The sequence below is a fragment of the Motacilla alba genome, chromosome 2 (genome assembly GCF_015832195.1).
Source record: "Motacilla alba alba isolate MOTALB_02 chromosome 2, Motacilla_alba_V1.0_pri, whole genome shotgun sequence".
NCBI lineage: Eukaryota > Metazoa > Chordata > Aves > Passeriformes > Motacillidae > Motacilla > Motacilla alba.
In genome coordinates, this window is record NC_052017.1 from 140,334,828 (window position 1) to 140,345,327 (window position 10,500).

Below are 10,500 nucleotides of genomic sequence, written 5' to 3' on the forward strand. Positions count from 1 at the left end.
AACGAGCAGAAACAGGTGGTGTGTAAGATGATGATAGTTTGCACTAATATTTCATTCAGAAATGGGAAGAAAAAGCTATAGGCAGTTCATAATAACTACAGAGATATAATAATCTCCAAATGCACAAGTTACTGTGAGATGCTAAATGCACCATTAAATCAAATGGCGTTTTTAGCATGTTTTATGTCATGGTGGTTTTGTTTTTAATTAACCACTTTATTTCTATATGGATTGATAAAGATCAAAATTTTGAAAGTCTTGATTCCCATATCCTTTAGCAAAAAGAAAACAACTTCCTAAGGAGAAGAGTTACGAGGTAGAGAACTTTCACAGTAACTGGCCCCTCACAGCAAAGACCTGGAATATGCATGTTATGCCTGCATGACTGACTCCTGTGCAGGTAAATAATGATGAGTTACTCCAGCCAACTGTTCCTAGTCTTTTACCCAACCTAATATCAAATTGGATATGAGACGAGGCAAACAATTTGTTCATAAAGAGAAACTTCTTTACCCCATAAAACCAGATGCAAATATGAAATCGATCAGTGATGACCAAAAGCCACCGCTTTGAAGTGTCTCGGGCAGTGCAACGCCCTGAGCTCCTTCCTGAACAGCAGCATTTTGTGTCAAACTAGCAACACTCTGAATTGTCAGGGGCAGCTGGCTGGGTACAAGGCACAGCCTGATGTTCTGCTTCACTGTCACTGAGGGTTCACCGCTGGCAGCCCCTGGGAGTGCTTGCTCTGTCAGCAGGGTGAACAGAGCAGTAGCACATGGAAAGAAGTTTTGCTTTGGCACTAAATTCCAAATGACCCAGTGAAGCTGATACCCAGCTGTCACAGGTAAGGAATGACTTAGCACATGTATGTTACAATATTAGCATGTATTCTGTGGAAGTCAGTATCTGTGGGGCAGGAAACTGTAAATATTCATTGCAACAAAGTGTGAAGTGCTGGGCACTGTAGCTTGGCTCCATTCCCTGTGTTCTCTTGATGTCCTCACCCCTTGTTTTCTGGGCTGTTGCTGGGAGAATTTTTATAAAACAAGATGCAGGGTATGAAATTTGTCCTCGTGCAAGCCCTTAAGAAATTGCTCTGAAGCTAAAGAAGAGTCAGAACAAGATGAGACGTTTAGCAGAATGGTTATCAAAATTAAATGTTGGAAAAGAGAACGAACATTATGAGTCAGGAGTGAAGCCAAACTCTAGTTATGAGCCACTTTCTATGGAAAGCAGATTATTCCATACCTACCTGCTGTGGGTTTCTTGCATTCATGCAACATTCAGGTAGCAATCACTGTCAGAGGTGAGATTTGTGAACTAGAGGGACAAGAGGCTGCATGAACAATGTCAGAATCAATGCTTCTGTACTCTCTCACACCCTTAGCCATTTGTTTGGAAGATGTTAGAGTGGATACACAAGCAAACAGTCCTGTTCATAAAGGAGAATGCTTGCTGCCACTGAATCTCACTAGTGAAATCCAGGGATTTACCTTGCTTTTAAACTGCTTATATTTAACTTGAATTTTCCAGTGCCTTTGTAACCCATGGAGGAATGTAGTGCTGAAATACTTTGACCCATGTTCTCTCAGACAGAGCAGTGCCACTGTTAAGAGTGGCTGAATTGTTCATTGCTCTGATCTTTTTAGATAAAATGAAGGACAGATCAGTCTTGCATCCATTCATTACCAACACAGTAGGCCACTATTGCACTCTTGTTTTTTCTCTTTTGCTGTCAGTCTAGAGCAAAGTGTCCTAGAATTACTGTTTTTACATACAGGGGATGAATAAATGTACAACATTTGCATTTGGGCTTAAAAGGTGCTACAACAACTGAAAATATATTTATTGATTTATTGACCTGTTATCCTCAGGTACTTTATTGCTATAGACAAATTCTTTTCAAGATGATTTTTCTTCTGAAAGAAATAACAGATGGGGAGGGAATAAATTGCCTTTTTTGGGATTTGTGTATGGCGTAGATATTTGTATTTGATAAACAAACAGAGAATTTTAAGTGCAACACCAAACTTTTAGGTGCCTGGGGCAAAGAGGCTCAGTGGAGCTATGACACTTCTATCACTCGGTGTAACACTCCATAACCATTCAGTTTATAGTCTAGTTTTGACAGCAAAATGAACTGCAAGTTTATATTTCTATTTTTATTTATTTATTTGCCTCATTCCACTGTCTTTTTATATGCCTGCACAACTACAAGAAATAAAGATTTTATGTTAAAAAAACTTTTTCCCCAATAATGCTCAATATCTAAGACTGCTTGCCCATAGGAAGGACAGAGTCTGTCCTGCCTGGTTTCTTCAAAACTGTGTAATCCAAGAAGCTATTGATTTTATTTTATTACTCTGCTTCAGAACTGCCTCACCTCAGTGACCTCTGCCAGGCATCTGTCTCTTGCACTTCAGCTCTGTGCTGCCTCACCTCTTACTCCCTGCAGCCTACGTGATCTGGAGCAGCAACACAAATTTTTACCGTTTTGAGCCTGAGTCATGCTTGTATATTTTCTATCAGTCTCCTTAGTCTGGCTTATCTGCAGTTTTCCTTCTGGACTTTACTGCCTGAACTTCAGGTTTCCATGGACTATAGAGTAGAGCAACCAGCTCGTATTTGCACACCTAGCTTTGCAGATATCCATGGTAGCATCTAAGTACAGGTGTCGGTGTCTGTAGGTGTCTGGCCTCCCGGTATTGGCAGGGAAGGATGCAGACACCTGTGGAAGACAATTCACTCGATTTAGGTTAGAAGCTTGTCCAGTGAGGAGCTTAACCACCCTCTACTGCTGCCTGGGCATCTGGACAGACTGCAAAGGGAGCTGGGAGTGACTATGACTTAAATGCTTAACTTCCAGATGCATAAGCTTTAGCAAGTAGGCTTACTCAGAAACACCTTTAAAGCGCAGAAACTGCTTGTCCTCATGCTACTTTATTTTTATTGACTCTGCTTTTTCTGCTGCAAACCCCAGGTAGGATTTTTAACCTGCTCAGCAGAGTGTTTGCTCTTCAGGAAATAAACCCAAAGGACAAGAGGACATGAGCTCAATGCATGGACTCTCAGCTGGTTGGCTGATTTGTGCAGAACAAGGGAACCTGCATCTTCTACAAGATGTGTCAGAAAGTAAATTCCACAGTCCGGAATAACTTCATCCATATTTATCCCATTCTTTTACACCCTCTGTTCTCAAATTATTCTGGAATATAAACTGGTCTTGCCAGTACAAATTATTATCAGAACAACAACTGGTATTTTTTCAAAACTATGTATTTTGGAGAGAAAAGGAAACAAATAGTCTTTGCACATGAACTGCAACTGAGGGAGAAACAACTACTTTTCTAGAAGTTTCTAGTCATGATGCACCAGAGGAGCAATTAGTTGATACCAAGCATTGCTATTTTCTGTTGTATTGCCACTCACAAATGTGATTTTTAAGTGGTTTACACAGTTACTGCTGTGGAGGGCTCCAAAGCACATTGTGTTTGACAAATATAGGTGGTAATTAGACACAGTGTTAAGGACTAGAGACAAATGTTCATCTGTAGATGTACTGCGGATATGGTGTCCTCCAGAGAAGCAGCCTCCAAATTGCAGATTGCAATACCACTTAAAAGTACAAGTGGAATCATGACCAGAAGTTTTGCTCTTGCATTACTACAAGCCAAGAAAATGATCACTTACATAGCAGTGGTTATAACAGTCATTGCAACACAATTTTTCCTGATTTCTGTCCCTCCCAATGCGAGATAATTTTGTGATTATATGAGAAGAACAAACTCTTCAAAACGACAAATAATGCACTGTGTCTTCACTTGTGTTCTTTGTGTATATTACCTCTTCCTCTTTGCAGTTCTATGAGCTTACTGTACTCACTTTTAAGTAAATACTTCCCAAGGCACAGAAACAAATGAACTTGTGATTTAAAACTTTGCAGTTTAACATTGCATATAACCCATAAAACCAAGATATGATTTTTTTAGAATATGCAATCTGAGATCTAGTAATAGAAAAGGTCATTTTGTTGTTAAATTGACAGTGTATATCAGACACCACAAAATGCATGTGAAGAGTTTCAGAACAGAAGAATATCAGTTTCCCCACAGTGGAAATTGCCTTTGGTTTTTCCACAGCACATAAAGTTGAAATTGTTGCTTCCATGGTTGTGTATTTTCATTATCAAAGTGTGGTTGGCCAGAGAGATCTGTAAATACAGATACTTGATTTTGGGGATAGAATACAAGAAGAACAATTTTTTAACACGTCTATAAACTGGGAATTGCTTCAGAGAATTAGTGTCAAAATGGTTCTGTGTTTTTTTATTCCAGTCCTGTCTCATTGTCTGCTTACCTATAGCTCTTGCTTACGTTCACTAAATGGAAGACACTGGTCACTTTAAAATGAGATTACAGACTGCACCTAAGTCAGAAGTTCCCTTACAAAGTTGTACTGCTTCATCTTTCGAAAACACCATTTAGGTTATGCTCCCGCTTTTATAATTCTTGGGGAGTGTGGAGCTTTCAAAGTACATTCTGTCATTGTTCTAAAGGTTTTTATTATAGTCACAATGACAAGAAATTTACATGAAGAAACAACAACAAAAAAGGAACTATTGTGTAAACTTTAGACTTGAGCTCTCAAAAGCCCTACTTGTTATCATGAGCATCATTAAAACTATAATGGTTATTGCTCAAGATCAGAGTTTTCATCTATGGAAGGGTGATTGAAACTGCTTGCACAGAGCTTTTAGCTTTGCTTACCTCATCAAATTAAATTACATTAGGGGGATCATCAGCACATCTAAGCTCAGACAGCAAGTGAGACACTGGAAATTTAGGGCTATGTGTACTCTAATTTGAAGGTCAGAAGTACTTAGAAAGTAGTCTGGTGCCATGTGCCAATTTTGACTTTACAGCTCTATTTAAAAATATTGTTTATAGTCAAATGAATAAATTAAGATTTTTAGGAGTGTTTTGAAAAAACTGTGCCAGACTTCCAAACTGTCTATATAATGAATTTTCCATGTTAATGGATTTCTGGGTATGTTTAATCTAAAATACAGATCTTCAGCAGAGCTAATGAAATCTCCATGAACTCTTACAAGAGCTCTGTGCAACTGAAGCACAAGCAGCCAAGATTATCCAGAAATTTGTATTATATAGAATATGAAATTATGCCTAAAGTATGTTACAGAACTTGTTTCAAATTCTGCTTGAGCATGCACTTTACCTCTGGGCGTGTTCTGTCTTGTTTTGGAAGATCTGACTGAAACTTCTCTTTTCCCATCATGTTCTCGGCAAATAATCAGGAACGGAATTGCTCAATAGAAGACTTAACAACAACAACAAAAAAATTACAGCTTGTGTAGGATTCCTTTATAATCATAAAATGAAAAAGGAAAAACTTGGCTCAGTATGAAGAAAGATGTTCTGTAAGGATCCAATTACAAAGAAGTATAGAATTAATGCCAAATAGGTAAAATTCTGTAGCTGAAGTATGGGAGAACATACACATATTCATGAATATTTAATACATAATCATATCTGTGGATTAAATTACAAGCTGTGGTTTTTTGTTTGTTTTACTAGTTCAAAGTCTCCACAGAGGTCTCCTTGCTGCAGCAGCTGCAAATATTGTGAGGAAATAAGAGAATAGGGCCCTGACTTGGAGAGCTTGGTGCCAAAGGAGTCTGGCACTGACCATCTATTGATAACCTCCATACCCAACCTTTATGAGATGGTAGTGACAAGAATACACAGCAGTAAAGGAGTCACTGGTAAATTTTCCTCCTGCCATTCTGGCAACCTGTTTGTGTAGCCCTTCATACTTCTGAAGAGGCAGATAAACACCAGTGCATTGATTCTCTCTGGAAGAAGACACTTTCACTTTATTTTACAAGCAGTGAAAACACATCCCAGTGAATCAGTGATTTAAGACCTGCCCAGCTGCATCCACTGCATGTGAGACTTGACTCATTTGATTCCCTCTCATCATCCTCTGCTGTGGCAGTCCCGAGTCAGGAGCTTGCTGTGCAGCCCCGTTGCTGGCTCCTGCTCTGCATGCCGGGTGTTTTGGTCTGTTTGCCAGCGGCATCCTAGAGCCCTTTCCCAGCCGCAGCCGCTGCGAGGGGCAGGTGAGCTGCTGTCTGCAGCTGGGGGCTGTGCCCTGCAGTGCCCGAGGCCATCCAGCCCTTCCAGAAGCCACAGCCCGCAGCCGTAGATTTGCGCCGTGATCTGTGATGCGGGCTTACCTTGTCCTTGTTTTGTGATCTGACATACAGGCATACAGCCCACACTGGGACAAGTTAATCCTGCCTTCAAAGCCATTGTAGTCCCACTGCAGGTCATGTGCCAAGCAGCCCGAATTGGCTTTAAAGCTTTCTAAAAATGGCTGTTAAAAATTCAGTAGAAAGAGTCCAAGGCACTAAAGCTTTGTCCATCCAATAGCCCCAATGGAGTTTAAAGTTGACAAAGCACCTCCCCAGTGTGCAATAGGTTTTATAAAGCTAATAGTAGCAATTATATCTATCCTGAAGCCTCAGCTTTGCTGTAGTCCTATACAGAGTTCACTAGAGACCATCATCTCTCTGTAATAGCAAATAAAGATGTTGAGCAACAAACATACAGTATCTTGTTTTGGGTAGATTTCAAAATATTTCCATTATTTAAGTGTGCTTGAAACTATGTATCAATATAAATTATGTAGGTTAGTAATGAAAATTGCTATACCATGCATATCTTCTTTTATCTTATATATATTTATATTTATTTTTATTTTTTTTTTTTACCACCTTAGAGAGGCTCAGATTTTTCTGGTCATGCAGACATTCTCTGCGTGCTGAGAGTGGCCTCGTTAGCAATGTGATCTCTACCTCTTTGCTGAAATCACCCCTCTCGCCTGGTTACTCAGAATCCTGAAGCGAATTTGGTTCTAAAGCCCATCTTCAGGCAGCCACCCAACTGCAGCTCAGTGGGGCTTTCCTCAGAAGTGTGCGGGTTACAGCACAGCTCCTTCTGGCGGCGATAAAGGGCAGCTCTCACGCAGAGCCGAGCAGGGGAAAGCAGAGTTTAGGGAAAAGGGTGACAGAGAAGAATGTGTTTTAGTGATTTCATTCATTTTTGGAGTTCTTATGGTTTCCATTGTGGAGTACGCTACATTAATCCCATGCGAGACAGATACAAACAAAGGAGGAGCACCTTCTGTGTTTTTCAGCACAGAAAAACTGTCAGCCCTGTCCAAAGAAAATACGTGTTCACAAGCACAAAAAGGGGGCAGCATGCCAAACAGTGGCATGCACAGCCAGGCCTTTTTGATGAAAGTTTGGAAAATTCCCTCTTCTTTTGTCCATTTACTTTAAAAATCTTTTTTTTTTTTTATCTGTTATATGTTATGCCTGTGATAATAATGAGGGAGATTTTGGGACAAAGAACATGTGTTCTTTACTCTTAAGCAATTTTCCACTGGGTTATTATTCTGTAGTCATGTGATGTTATTTGTAGACCATGAAGCTCAGAAGATGATATCCTCAATAAATGAGGGAGAAATCTGTATTATTTTTCAAGGAGGAAATGTTTCTACATGCTGATCCTGGCATTTCACTACTGCTAAGAAGCACAAGCTCAAAACTGTTTGTCAAATTTTGTTTCCAAAGTAGCCTGTCTCTGTGTTCCTCTTTAATTTAAAATTAAAGCAACATTTGACCATTAACACCTAGACCTTTATGCAATCATTTAAAATAGCAAATTTGAAAGTTTGCATTACTTGATAAACTTGCAAAATTAGAAGTAATTTCAATGAAAAATCAGTTACATTAATTTTAAAAAATTTCTTCTAGACCCAAGAGAATTATCATACCAAATTAGTCTATACCAGCCAAATACTTTATTGTCTTGTCCAGCAAAAATATATTGATATCATATAATATACTATAATTATAGTGGGATGGAAATTAACAAATCCAAATGCAAGATTCTGCACCTAGGATGGAATAACACCAGGCACAAGTATAGACTGGGAGACCAGCTCTGAAGAAAGGGATCCAGGGGTGCTGTTCAGCAGCAGCTCAAAAGAAGCCAGCAGTGTGCCCTGGCTGCCAAGAGGGCAAAACCCATCCTGTCACAAACACAGCATGACCAGCCAAGAAAAAGAGATGATTATCCTGCTGTGTTCAGATTTGGTACAGCCTCAGCTGGAGCTCTGTGAGCCGTGCTGGGACCCACCAGTGAAGAAAGATGTGAAGGTCCTAGAATGCATCCAGAGGAGGGCAACAAAGCTGGTGGAAAAGCTGGAGGGGATGTCCTGTGATGAGCGGCTGAGAGCTCTGGGTTTGTCTAGTTTGGAGAAGTGGAGGCTGAGGGGAAACCTCATTGCTCCCTAACAGCTCCCTGAGGAGGGGAAGGGGTGAGGGAGGTGCTGAGCTCCTCTCCCTGGGATCCTGTGGTGGGATGCATGGGAGTGGTTCAAAGCTGCCTCATGGTAGTAATAGACTGGCTATTAGGAAGCACTTCTGTACCAAGAAAGTGGAGAAACCAAACACTGGAACAGGCTTCCTGGCAAGGTAGCCAATGCCCCAAGCCTGTCAACAGGCCTTAACTCTTGGTCAGCCCTGAAGTGGTCAGGCAGTTGGATTAGATGAACACTGTAGGTCCCTTCCAACCAAAACTGTCTATTCTACCCTGTATTACTCTGCTCTATTCTACTCTATTCTTCAATGCAATATAATGTCATATTTACTCATACTCACTTTTCTTTGACCTTATCCCAGATTCATCTGTTCCTGCTACATAACTCCATCTTGCATGTGTAAACAATAGGGAAACTTTTTTCCAAAACTTCTGAAGTTTGTGAATGAAGACAGTTTGCTCTCCTTGACATACAAGAAGATCCTTTCACTGACTGGTTTTTACACAATTGCATAGTCGCAGTGCAGTAGTGTTTGAACTCAGCATCTTTCTTAACATTCCTGTCACCTCACTTCTTTTATCTGTGACTAATGGTGTCACTGTTCTTCCTGCCACCCACACTTTCTAAACTGGGTGTCATTTGTTTCTTCCTTTTTTGAGCACTTCCTTTTCACCATCAACTTCATTAATATAACATTTCTTATTCTCAGCTTCACAACCTTGCAGGAAGCCCCATTAGCTTCCTTTTCCCCTTCTTCCTGCATTCATTGACTTTGCCAATTATTTTGTGTCTTTTCATTCTTACAATTCAAGCCTCAGTATTGAATCTTAATGAAGCAACTCCACCAGCACACCAGGGCCTTTCTCTGATGACCCCCTCCACTCACACTTCTGGCCAGCAGCAGCAAGAGAAACGGCTGGGTTTAGGAATGTGCTTTGGCTTGCATTCACAGTCAGCCAGACACACGTGTGGGCACTAAAATGTAAATTGATGGTTTATGTGGCTACAAATGCTTTAGGAACAGCAAATCACCCTTGAATTATTTTGATGTTGTGCTTGACATTTCATGTTATTTTTGCCAGTTTTGGAGGAGAGAAAATGATGTCAATATTTTTCCTGTGAAGATACATGGTATCTTTACCATTAACTGTGTTAAAAGATTCTTAATTTTAAAATTATCACTTTACTGTGCATTGTGGGCTGAAAGGAATAATATACCTTTATGCATATTTGATTAGTTATTATGAATCTCTGAAGTTTTTGTACTGTGTGGTGGATTCAGACTTGCTACTTTCTAAATTTTCCTGCCCTGGTATATATTCTAACCTTGTTGGTTTTGGGTTTTTTTGTGTGTTACCTCATCAGAGTCAGAAAGATCTCACTAAAATGCTGTTGTTCAGACTTAATTTTTGATGTTATGGAGGAATTTGTTAATTCAGCCTCAGCTGAATTCAATCCCAGAAGATGAATTTTGGTTATATATAAAAATGAGACTGTTACTTTTTATCATAGTTCTGTTAGATTTTAGGACACCCTTGGGGGAAAAGAAGAAAGAAGTTTTCTCAGCCTTTGCTGTATACATTCAGTTTTACAAATTACAAACTGGTGGAATGTTCTCCTGCTTGTTTACTGAGAGAAATATCCCATCCTAAATTAATTCACTACAAATTCCTTTTCTATTGTCAGCAGTGAAGTTTGTGTCCAAGTCATGTCCATATCATATTAGCAACTCAGATGGTTTAAAAGCAATCTGAAAACATGGGATTTTATACAAATTTATTCTCACTGCCTAAAGTGGTTTCCACTTGTTTCTGGAAAAGCAACAGAGGAACTGAAATATGTTACATTAAAGAGGATAATATACATAGAGGCACAGGTGAAGCTGTCAGGTGATTTTCTGTAATAATTTCATCCATGGTGTTAAGGTCAGCCATGTGTTACAGGGGAGAAACACCAACCTCCTCTGTTCAGCCATCTCAGGAGGCTGAGGCTGTTGTGTACAATTACTTCAGTTCTGATCCTGGATGGGCACTGGAGAAACAGGAACAAGGAGCATTCCAGCTGGAGGCCTTTCAGATCCCAGTCCAAGCC